Here is a 12,831-nt window from a genome sequence, read left to right on the forward strand (position 1 = left end):
TGTAAGAACCTATCTTTACCCAGTAGATGGCTGAGACAGACTTTCCAAAGCTGACCTTAAGGGAGAATGACTTCTGAGATGGTATATATCTCTGGAGGTGTACTTCTGTGATTTTCCTGCAGGAATCCTGAGGGTACATGGGGCGAGGGGCTTTCTCAGCTATTCAGATCAATTCTGAAAATTGTCATTGCTACAAAGATGAGTCCTATGCTTAGGTGATTAGGGACTTGGCTGGGCAACACACGTCTTTGAAGATCTTTGGAGGCCCTTCAGAAGGTCGAAGCTGAAGAGAAGGATCAATCAGACAAACAGGTGTTTGCAACTGAGTTTATCTTAGTCACAATGGGGACCCTGTTAAGATGAATACTTCTACCTTTAGTTACTGGATATAGAAATTTGAACCACATTTATAAGTCCCATCATGTCTGTCCCTAATGTAATTTCAATCTTTGACTAAAAACAAATTAAAAAAAAGAGCTCTTTAATTGATGATATTGTTTTTTCTTTATGAAAGAGTTTTATTCGAAAATTGCTGGCTATAGTTATATTTTCTGTAAAGAGAATCATTTTTTATCAATAAAAACATATATTTGACAAATTAAATTGTTATTCTGTGTTAAAGAAAGCTCTTGATAGCTTTCAAACATGCACATATCAGCCTATTAACAGAAGGACCCTGGCCCCACTGAATTTTTCTTTTTTTTTTTAAGATTTTATTTGTTTGACAGAGAGAAAGAGCATAAGCGGGCAGAATGGCAGGGAGAGGGAGAGGGAGAAGCGGGCTTCCCGTCCAGCAGGGAGCCCAATGTGGAATTCGATCCCAGGACCCTGAGATCATGACCTGAGCCGAATGCAGACGCTTAACCAACTGAGCCACCCAGGCGCCCAGAATTTTTCATATCCGTCCCAGACTTGTTTGAAACCAGACTTCCTTAAATCAGTGATGTGAAATCTTAAGTGACAACTCAAGCAATAGTTCACAATACACCTTGCAATAAAACCAGAGAACTAAATCCAGAATATTACCTTATTTGGAGTTCTCTCCTTTCCCTAAATACTTAAGTCTTTCAAGTTCTAAGAGAATCATTCTTGTATTGACTTAAATTACAGAATAAGAGATATTTTTTTATAGTCCCTCCCCCCAAAAGAGAGAAAACAATTCTGTTGAATTAGTGGTTAAATACAGTATTCCTTCCCTCAGAAGTAGACCAGCAGCATTTGGTACTTGTTTAGAAATTCCTGAGCATTTTTATTTTTTGCATTTTTACCTTTCTGTGGACCCTCTGGCTATAAGATCCTTCCATTACTGTGGACCTTGCTGGTCTCTACCCTCTACCACCTATGGTGGTTTGTTCCATACCACTCAGATCAGAATGTTTGTGTCCTCCCCAAATTCATATTTCAAAAACCTAAGCCCCAAAGGTGATGGTATTGGTGGGTGGGGCCTTTGGAAGGTGCTTAAAAATCATGACTGTGAAAGCATGACGAATGGGATTAGTGCCTTATAAGAGGCTCCAGAGAGCTCCCACAGCCTCTTCTGTCATGTAAAGATACAGTAAGATGTCTGTGACCCAGAAGAGGACCCTCCCCAGACCATGCTTGCTCCCTGATCTTGGACTTCTAGCCTCCAGAACTATGAGATAACTTTCTGTTGTTTATAAGCTACCTAATCCGCGGTATTTTGTTATAGCAGCCTAGATGGACAAAGACACATACTGAGGACAATTGCCCTCACTCTTCTTCCTTCTGCCTGTCATTAATGCATCATAAATCTGTGAATTGCAGGCTATCTGCCCTGCCAGTAGATGATGCAGGCAACTCATAAATAACACAGCCTGACCAACTAACTAGTTCTGAATTAGAATAGGCTCTTATATTTTCAAGTGTCATTCAGAAAGAAGTACCACATAGGAAGCATGCTAATAACTAAGGATACTTATATATTGGACTCACGAAATGTTCATGAAATTTACAATCATAGCCTCTCTCGGACAGTAACTAGGATGAACAGAAGAGTCCACTGCAACATCCAACAGCAAAACTGACCACAAAGCCATTGGCACTGATTGTTAAGATTGCAAAAATAAACAGCTATACCAGACCTCATTCATTTTATTTATAAATCGAGCCTCATGACACATTTTGGGACTACTGTTTACTATCTGCCTTTCCAGGTCAGGAATAACAATAAATATTCTGGAGAAACAAGCTTTCAAGGGCAAATAGTCACTGAAATACTTCATTGCTAATATAGGAAACATACATAAGCGTATCAGACAACAACATTTAAAATGTTAATTTGAAATAGGAGTGGGAGAGGTGTTCTCAAATGATAATAGATGTTTTATCAGACTAGAATTAAAGGAAATATGCTAATAATATATCATGTTATATAAATGGATAAGATTATTATGTTCTTATTAACTGATCTTTGGGTGGTAGCACAGCAGAGATGGAAGATAATAGGGGAAAGAAGGTAGTTTGTGAATCATAAGAATTATATAAGAAAAGGAATGTTACTTCCAACAATGGATTGCAGGTTTCTCAATTCCAAGAGGTGGTATGAGCTAAGGATACAACTCAAAAAGAAAAGCTTCAGAAAAAGTCATGGTTGATGGTAAAAACATCACAAGTGATATGGTATTAATGGAAATGAAGTTTTATTTGGTCATCAAATGATGATTAAATACCTCCCATGCTGAAGGCACTAATTTAAGAACCAAAGGTGGGGGGAAAAGACAAATAGGACACATTTCTATCTAAGGACCTTGACTATACTTAAAAATGTGAAGATGACACTGAGGTGGCATATAGGTCCTTGTACAACACATCTCAATGCCTCTCTCAATGACAGTATTCTAGCTTACATATATTTTGGCTCTGAATCATGGCTGTATCTCTAGTCTTTGTAATGTGAGCAGGAGTGTTTTATGTATGTGCAAAATGTTAGCTGTTCTCAACATACTTATGACTGAAGTAATCTAACATTAAAGAATTTCAATGTTGTACAAAAAAGTTTGATGTGCAGTTTGTGGGAAACTGACATTCAGAAAACATTTAAGCGTTTTCAAATGTATGTCAACTAATCTTCATAGCAACCCTCGGAGGTAAACATTACTAGTCCCATTTTACAGATGAGAATAAAAAAGAAGTTTAGAAAAATTAAGTTAATTTATCTTCTATCATCTGGTAAGTAGTAGAACTGACATTCAAATCCAGAACTTCTGACTCAGGGTATTGTCCCAAGTAGCAACTGGTATTTAAATCATTAAGTAGAAACCAGGATACTGTATTTAAGTTTGGAAAGACATGGCAGAAGTCATGAGTGGTTTAAGAAAATTAAGTCAAGCCAGGGAATAGAACCAGTGGAGCTAAATAACCAAGTAATATGTGGTCTATGCACCAGGAAAGCCTGATCCAACCTGTGGGGTGAATCTAATGGGATAGAAAGTAAAAAAATAGTAGGGTTCACTTCAGCCAGCTATTTGCAGATTCCCTGGACCAGAGGCCTCTTTACTATCCATGTGAGGCTTACCCATGCCCATCAGTCTCTTCCAGCAGCTGTCTTTTGCTCCCAGTGGAGTCACTCTTTCAGGCTACTCACAGTCTCAAGATGAGAGGCAGAAAATGGTCTCTTGCCCTGTTTCCTCCTCAAACTACATGCCAGACAACACATACCTTCAGCATTGATTATTGTTTGTTTTTCTTCCCCTAGGTTCACTAAATATTCGGGTTGTAGTAAATCTCTCTCCAAAATGTATCTGTGGAATATAGTCAAGGATGGCAGAAAAAAACATAACCTAGACGAGTGGCAAGAAGGCAATAATTTTAAATAAGTTCAAAATTGTCTCTAAAGTTCAAGTCCTAGTGATGCTATGGAGTTAGTCCTTTCTGAGTTGGTCAAATCATCAGCACGTCAAAAACTTCTCTTTACCACACCATTTCAGGTACAAGCTTTCATAAATTTGCATGACTTTTGATTACTGTCCATATTCCCCATTAGCATGCAACTCCATCAGGGCAAGCTTCCTAGTTTTTGCTATTCATTATATTCTAAGCGTGGAGCATAATGTTGGGTATTTAATAGGTGTACGGTAAGTAGTTATTGAATGCCTGACTGAATGAATTATGTTTTCACATTTTTGTATTGCTTAGTTTTTTCATCTGGGAAATGGAAAAACTGAAGCCAATCTCAAAGTGTTGACATAAGAATGGTTTTTAAATATATAAAATGTAGTATCTATACACACACACATAAATGCAGTAGGCACTAGAAATATGATAGGTGTTATTATTGTTCAATGATAGGGTCTGTTTCTTGACAGAACAAATACATTTCCTCTCAGATGGCAGCCAAATATTAAATATTGAAAATACAGGAAATTATTTTTAAAGGAAAGATCTGCGAGAGTGACTGAAAAGATCATAGCATCATGATTTCAAGATGTGCCAAACTCAGTCTCAATTACATGTGTATTATCAATTTCATCTAGGTTTTCCACAGATGTGCAGGGTAAATAAAAAAAAATAAAAGTAAAAAGAAGGAGGAGGAAGAACTGCTAGATACCAGAGAGAAATGAAAACTGATGTGAACATGCTGCTATAGCAACATAGTGGTTTACTGTGTTGCTTGGTACTTAAGGCTTGAATACAACATGATATCATTTATTCCTGGGAACAGACTGAAGAATATCATGCATCAATGTCTCAGCCCCAAGGGGTATCTATCTTTAGTTGCACATTTGAATAAATTAATGTATTATAATATATTAGGACATTTTAATGATTTTAGACTTTACTAGGCTATTTAAAATATATGTCTTGTTTACTTTATCAATTTTAATGAAATTAATAATTTTAGATTAGAGACCTTTGGGCTGCCTTACTTGTGACAATTTGATTCACACAGGGAGGATATTGCCTTTAACTTTACATCAAGTAAACAAAGGCTATAGTGCAGGTGTCAATCCTCCTCTGACTGCGGTGAGTCTTGTATCCCTGACAACCTGGCCTATGACTAGATTTTTCCCCTCTGCTTGAACTGCTTTTCTAATATCAATGTGCCCATTTTAATGTCAAATTTCCTCCCATAATATACCAACACAACCATTTTGCAGAGATCATATTCACCAAAAAGAAATCCTGGAGAGTCAGAACTGAGCAACAGAAACCAGCTTCTGTTTTGCAATTAGGTGTTGGGTTTACCGTGTCCTGCAATCTAAGGCTACAGATGAATTTTGTACTAATATTTTCTTCTCAATTTGAAAATGTATTAAAATGAGAATGGTTCTCCTTCATCATGGTTAAAAGGCCACAACTCATTCTTGCAACAGAATGTATTTCAAACACCATGTTAGATGCTGGGAACACAATGGCGAACAGGACAAAGCCCTCACTCTCAGGTAGATTATAGATTAGGAGGAGAGAGACCAGTAAACATGTTGAGTATCATTTAAAAAGTGCTTTTATAGAGGTAAGCACATGGGAGTACATCTGGAGAGACTCCTTTCCAAGCAGAAATGGGTCTGGGTAGTTTACTGAGAGAAGGTGGTATCTGAATTGAGACTAAAGGACTAATGGAAGGCAGCCAGCCAAAGGTAGCCAGGATGGGTGTGTGTGTGTGGAAGGGGTTTATAAGCAAAATGGCCAACATATGAAAAGCCCTTAAAGATAGAGACCATGTCACAGTTTGTGAACTAAGATATTTTAGGCAGTTATAACCCTATTGTGGGATGGTAGAAAGGCAAGATAGCCAGAGAGGTAAACAGGGGCAGGAACATGAAGGCTTCCCATGCCATACTGTGATGTTAGGACTTTCATCTAGGGACATTCAAGAATCCTTGAAGGGATTTAAGTAGAAAGTGATGAGATCAGATATTTATTTTGGAAATATTGCTATGAATTTTAAGAATACAACTGAAATCCAGCTGTCTATTGGTGGACTGTGTATGCAGTATCAACACCTTAATTTCAGTATGTTCTAAACCAAACTCAGTACAATCTCCCCCAAATCTCTTTTCCTATGTTCCCAGCTTCAGTTAATGACTTCACCATTCACCTTATTACTGAGCTGGAAAACTTAAAATTATCTTCAAATAGTCCTTTCCTTGTATCTAATCAATCACTGAAATACATAAATACTAACTTTTCCCTCTCTTGCTTTTTTAAAAAAGACTTATTTATTTATTTGAGAGAGAGAGAGAGAGTTGCACGGTGGGAGGGGCAGAGGGAGAGAGAGAATCTGAAGTAGACTGAGCATTGAGTGCTCAGAGCCTGACACACAGCTGGATCTCACGATCCTGAGAACAGGACCTGAGCTGAAACCAAGAGTCGGATGCTTAACCAATTGCATCATCCAGGGGCCCCTCCTCTCTTGCTTTTTAATTGCACAACTAATACCCTAGTTTAAACCATATTTTGTATCTTTCCCATCCCAACTGCTCTGAGAAACATTTTATGAAAACAGGGATGCATACTTTTACTATCCTTGAAAAGTCCTTCAGTGGCTTCCCAAAACCTATAGAATCAAGTCTAAATGTATTATCATGATATTTAAAATGCTCCAAGTCTTGCCCTAACATGCATTTCTAACCCTACCTCCTATTACACCTGATTTCACATCCTGTACCTCAAGGCATAAAAAAGAACCCTCTCCACACAATGCTTACATTACATTGACCATGTTCTTTTCTTGCTTATGATTATTCTTGACTTCTTGCAATGTTTGGAAATACTGTTCATTGGTATGAAGCATAAAAGCTACCTTTTCCTTGAAGTATTTGTTAATGCTCTGATTTGAGTTGAATGGACCCTGTTGTGTACTTTCAAGGACTTAATTTAGGGCTCCCTTATGATCTTCTTACTTGGCCCTTATTTCATTTTGGTGATTTTTATGACAAACTATAAGCTCTAAATCAGGGAACGCAAACTGGACTAGCCCGCTTTCAATTTTGATTGGCCCAAAGTTTTAAATATAATATTTTGTATGTATGTCTTACATGGACATGTGTTTTCCATTTCCCAGTAGTTGAAATGTTCTTGCTTATTTCATATATTTACCTTTACCTCTTCCCTAGCCTGGGATGATAAAGACCTCATAGGGGTAACAAAACTGTACAGACAAGACTTAGGTTATTAAAAAAAAAAAAAAAAAAGAGGGGCGCCTGGGTGGCTCAGTCATTAAGTGTCTGACTTTGGCTCAGGTCATGATCCCAGGGTTCTGGGATCGAGCGCCGCATCGGGCTCCCTACTTGCTGGGAAGCCTGTTTCTCCCTCTCCCACTCCCCCTGCTTGTGTTCCTGCTCTCCCTCTCTCTCTCTCTCTCTGTGTCAAATAAATAAATAAAATCTTTAAAAAAAAAAAAGAAAAGAAAAGTGAAATATCATCAAAAAAGAAGTTTCTTCAATGCACGAACTTAATTTGTTCTCAGTCTTTTCCAGTTATGTCACAGTTAAATGCCCAATGCATATTTGTTGAATGAATACATAAAATCTCAGGTCAGGAAGGAAGATTATTTTTAACATGGGATGGTAATGGGTTATTTCCAGTACCCTTCTAAGTCAAAATATGTAACTGCTTAATCTCTTAAGATAAGAGAGAGAGAAAAAAATGGGTAGAGAAAGAGAAAGAGAGAGAGAGAGAAAGAGAGGGAGGGAGAATGAATTAACTTATTTCTAGTCTCTTCTGAATAATCAAAGTTGTATAAAATCTAGAAGAGGGATATCTTGACACAAGACTCAGGAAATTATGGGTTGGTTTTGTTTTTGTTTTTAAAAATCACTTTGTTGAGGAATAATATATACAACTCAATGAGTTGGGGTTAGTATACACCTGTGAAACCATCACTACCAAGCCCATAAATATATCCATCACCTACCAAGGTTGCCTTGGAATTAGATTTTATTTCCCATTCTGTACTTCCCTTCAACAAGTCATTTTACCTTTATGAGATAGAGTTTTTTCCCTTAGGTATAATCTAGTTAGAATTGTATGGGGCACCTGGGTGGCTCAGTCAGTTAAGCATCTGACTCTTGATTTCATCTCAGGTCATGATCTCAGGGTGATGAGATCGAGCCCCGCAGGGGGCTGCTTAAGATTCTCTCTCTCTTCCTCTCCCTCTGCCCCTCTACCCCTACTCATGCATGTGCTCTCTCTTTCCCTCTCTTGCTCTACAATAAAATTAAATTTAAAAAATCTAGTTAGAATTGTGTGAGGAATGGGTAAGATAGTATACAGTGAGTTATATGTGTTATAAAATTACGAAGTCGGTAGGTAGGGTAAAATTTCCCTGTCATTAAAACTGCCCTTGAAAATTCCTTATTTTAAACTAACATACTTTACAAGAGTCTCCAAAATGGAGGGCAGGTACTCCAAATTGGGTATAAAGTGATCTGTTGGAAAATAATAGAATGAAAAGAAAATAATAGAATGCCCATTTATGTTATAATTGTATCTCATCTTTTAAATTTTATCTGTTATAGGTCATTTAATGTCTGCAAAATATTAGTTCAAAAGTGCATATACACAGTTTACAAATAAGTATTCATATACTGATAGTTTTTCCTAAGTTTTAAATTTTACTCATAGGGATATATATTTCAAAAATGTTGTGGATCACTGCTTTACATCACTGCTCTACCTACCAAGTAGGTACCATTACAAGATGGCAGTGCCATCTTCACAAAATGTTACAAAGTCCATGTTTTTGTAATACTTAAACATTAGTCCATTAAAATTTATTTTATGTTTTTGGTCTTAATCCTAAATAAATATACTCTTTTCAAGCCATAGATTAACTTAATTTCATGTCATCAAAGATATTACTTGCTTAGTAGTACTTTGCCTATTCTGAAAATGCCCTTCACTGGATATAAGGAGTCTCTTTCTATTATCAAGAAAAAAAAAGTTTAAATTTTTGGTTTTTTATATAATTGAACTCTAAACTCTGATTTTCCCAAAAATAAAATGCATATGGAATAAAATTAAGTCTGTGAGCACTGTCCCTATCAGGTATGCTAAAAGAGCCTGTAGTGTTAAAAAAATAACCATTTTACACCAAAGGATAATATTTTAATAACAAGTATATAACTTTAGTCATTCTCATGATGCTTATCGAAACAGTGTAATAAACTAAAGGTCAAATGGCTAATATTTCTAATGTAAAAAAATAGTTTTTTTTTTTATTGTCATCCATTATGGAAGCCTATCTTTGAAGATAGTATCTGATGATTCCTTTTTTTTTTTTTTTAAGATTTTTATCTATTTTTTTGAGACAGAGAGAGACAGAGACAGAGACAGAGACAGCACAAGCAGGGGGAGAGGCTGGGGAGAAGGAGAAGCAGACTCCCGCTGAGCAGGGAGCCCAATGTGGGGCTCGATCCCAGGAGCCCAGGATCATGACAGGAGCCGAAGGCAGACGCCCAAACGACTAAGCCACCCAGGCGCCCCAATAGTATCTGATAACTCTTAACTCTTGATATTCATGTCCCCATTTTCCCCTTCCACACTGAAGAGGGTCACCCTGTGTAACCAATAAGATATTAGAGAAATGACAGAGCATAACTTCTGGGACTAGGTCATAAACAGTTTCTATCTTGCTCTCTCTTGGATTACTAGTTCTGGGAAAAGTCAATCACCACGTCAAGAAGACAGTCAAGCAGCCCTATGAAGAGGCAATTAACTGAGGCTTTCTGACTATAACAAGAACTAACTTACCAGGAATCTGAGTGAGCTACCTTGGAAGCAGATCCTCCAGCCCTAGTCAAGCCTTTAGATGACCAGCACCAGATGACACCTGACTGCGATCTGATGAGAGACCCTGAGCCATAACTATCCAGCTGAGCTGCTCCCATCCTGACCCACAGAAACTGTGACAGCAAATGCTTACTGGTTTCAGCTGCTAAGTCTTGGGTTAATTTCTTATTTAGCAGTAGATAACTAAGAATGGCAGTGTATACAAGAGAAAGAATGTGGACTGAAAGGTTAACAATAAAATGTGTCTTGATGGCATCTTTGAAGTTGAGAGCTCTTGGACAGGTTAAGTCTCTTGTGCCTCAGTTCTGTCATCAGTAAATTGAGGACAATAAATTGTGTTTCACAGAACTCTGAACAATAAGTGAGATAAAAGAATTTAAAGAACCTTGAAAATGATTTGTCCTCAGTAAGCATTTGTTTCTTTCTGTTCTTTTAAATTGTGCTTTATTTTGCATGTTTTTTTTTAAAAGGTTTTTAGATTATTCTCAGTACACAGATATGGATTTTATAAGATGTGGAAGAGCTATAGGCAAAGATGAGACTAAGGATGTTCAGGTACTGCCTTTTTTATTTATTTATGTTATTTGTTCATATTTATTTGAATGAAGATCCGGCTTTGAAGATCTTAATTTAAAAGAGATGAGGTGGTTTTTTTTGTTTGTTTAATTTTATTATGTTATGTTAGTCACCATACAATACATCATTAGTTTTTGATGTGGTGATCCACGATCCATTGTTTTCTTATAACACCCAGTGCTCTGAGTTTTTATAAACATTCTCTTTTTTTTTTTAAAGATTTTTATTTATTTATTGAGAGAGAGAGAGCGAGCATGAGAGGAGGAGGGTCAGAGGGAGAAGCAGACTCCCTGCTGAGCAGGGAGCCCGACGCGGGACTCGATCCCGGGACTCCAGGATCATGACCTGAGCCGAAGGCAGTCACTTAACCAACTGAGCCACCCAGGTGCCCCTATAAACATTCTCTTAAGTAGAAGTGAAGAGAGTAAGTTATTTCTGAATATTTTTGCAAGCTTGAAGTAGAAAAATAAAACTTTTCCAGATCTTGTAAAAACTCTGCCAAACTTTGACCTGTCAAAGGTGTCTCTGACAGCTTCATGTTTCTGTTAGTGACCTTGAGGTCAAGAAAACAGCTTGGAAACGTGCTCTGTTTCTTCTCTGTGTGTCTACCTTGATTCCATTATTTCTGTGTCTTTGACTAAGTAAATTCAGAAAGTGTGTGTGTTTGTATGTGCAGTCTTTCATTTTGCTAATTCATAACTGACCCGCAATGCCCTGACCCTTGTCATTTAACACTGACATTTCAAATTATTTTTGATAGTCTCTGAAGTGCCATGACCTACACAAGGTGCATGGACTCTGCATGAAGATTTGCAAGACTTTTGAGTTCAAATCCCAGCTCTGCCACTAACTGTATGAACCTGTGCAAATTACTTAAAAACACTCTGTGCTTTGGTTTCCCCCAAGCAAAAGGTTACAATAATAGTACCTACATATTAAGTTTGTTGTAAATAAAATAAAATGGGTTAATGTCTGTTAACAATTTAGAACAGTGCCTGTCAGACAGCAGGTGCTTTTTACATAGGTCGTTTTTCATTTTAATGAGATAAATATTTGAATGGCCTGGGCTCAGAAGGTAGCATGGTAAACCACTCAGTGAGTGTAACAACCACCATTCAGCAACCAGAACCCTTCTATTTCCTACTCCTTTCACATTCTCAAATTTGCTTCACTGTAATTTTGAGAGGATTTTATATACTCTTGTGTTATTTGATAATTTGAGTATTTCCTCAGCTATAACCTTATCGCATGACAGATATATACTTCACTCTGAAATAAAGTATGTTTGCCTTTGACGAGTGCATTTGATTTTCACAGCTCCCAGATTTTCTCTAGGTGTGTGAGTGTGTTGGGAAAGGTCATTGATTGGAGAGAATCAATCCACCTTTTTTAGCAGTGGTTCTAAACTCCTTTGAAAATGTAATAAAAGCTATAGTCCATCTCTCCAGTAGGAAAAAAGTCACTGAAGCTATGACTACGGACACCAATGGGTCCTTTGCTGTTTTTGCTATAGGCCAAGAAAGTCGACTAAGGATTATTGTAGCCTTTTCTGACAATGGTTGCTGCATTTAGGAAAGGAAAAGAGAGAGAAATAGAAAAAAAAAAATTCAGGACATAATTTCACAAAATACTGGAAACCAAAAGGACTTTAACAAAGGAGCTCTCACTTGTACTACTAGGGATAATTCTGTTAAGCTTGTAAGAAAGGTATGACACAGATTCAAAAGGGACTTTGAGAGGTATGTAAAATAGTTTGTCATTATTTAATCTGCACTTCGTGGAAGAACCAGGGATTTGGGGGGCCCTTGCAAGGGAAGGTTCTGAGACATGGAACTGAAGCTCCATTCACCCCACATCTACCAGAGAAGGCCAGCTTTCAAAGATATTACTTACTGGGCTTCCACATAAGATTGTATTTGAAAAAAGGGTTTCATAACTTACAGAGGATTGGAAACCACTCTTCTAGATGTTTGTCCATATAATCAAAAACTGAACTTCTGAATCTGGATTATCAGAATCTGAGAAAGGTTATTGGCTGATATACAATATTGTACCGTAGGACAAGGGTGACCACAGACTAGTTTATCTAATTCTAAGTACATAAAAAATGGGGCTTCTATGAAGCCCCAAAGAGGTAGATTTAGAATTAGTAAAAACATTAAGTAGTAAAAAGAATTAAAAATTGAGTATCCCAAATTACAGAAGAGGTGGCATAAAAATAGCTGCAAATAACTGTAGATAAAAGCAGAGTCAGTTATTCAGATCAAATGACATAGTTATGGGGATATCCTTTATTGTTAAGGCTGGTGTTGAAGAAGAAGAAGGTCTTCTACAAATCTTCTTTTGATTACAGTTTAAGAAAAAAAAAAAAAGTACCTGCTATGTTCCATCCACTGTCATCCATTATGGCAACATCTAAGCTCTTATGTCATTTCACTAGTTTTCAGTTCAGACATTTAGCTGTCCTGTCACGAGCCATGGTATAAATAAGTAAACCCCATA

At 37.2% G+C, this 12,831-nt stretch overlaps 1 protein-coding gene across 1 annotated transcript in view; it reads right to left on the reverse strand.

Annotated features, from left to right (window-relative positions):
* NEGR1 (neuronal growth regulator 1) overlaps positions 1 to 12,831 on the reverse strand; it is a 797,662-nt gene that overhangs the window by 174,569 nt on the left and 610,262 nt on the right. The window lies entirely within an intron of this gene.

This window comes from Leptonychotes weddellii, chromosome 4 (assembly GCF_054177405.1).
Source record: "Leptonychotes weddellii isolate Sample4059 chromosome 4, ASM5417740v2, whole genome shotgun sequence".
NCBI lineage: Eukaryota > Metazoa > Chordata > Mammalia > Carnivora > Phocidae > Leptonychotes > Leptonychotes weddellii.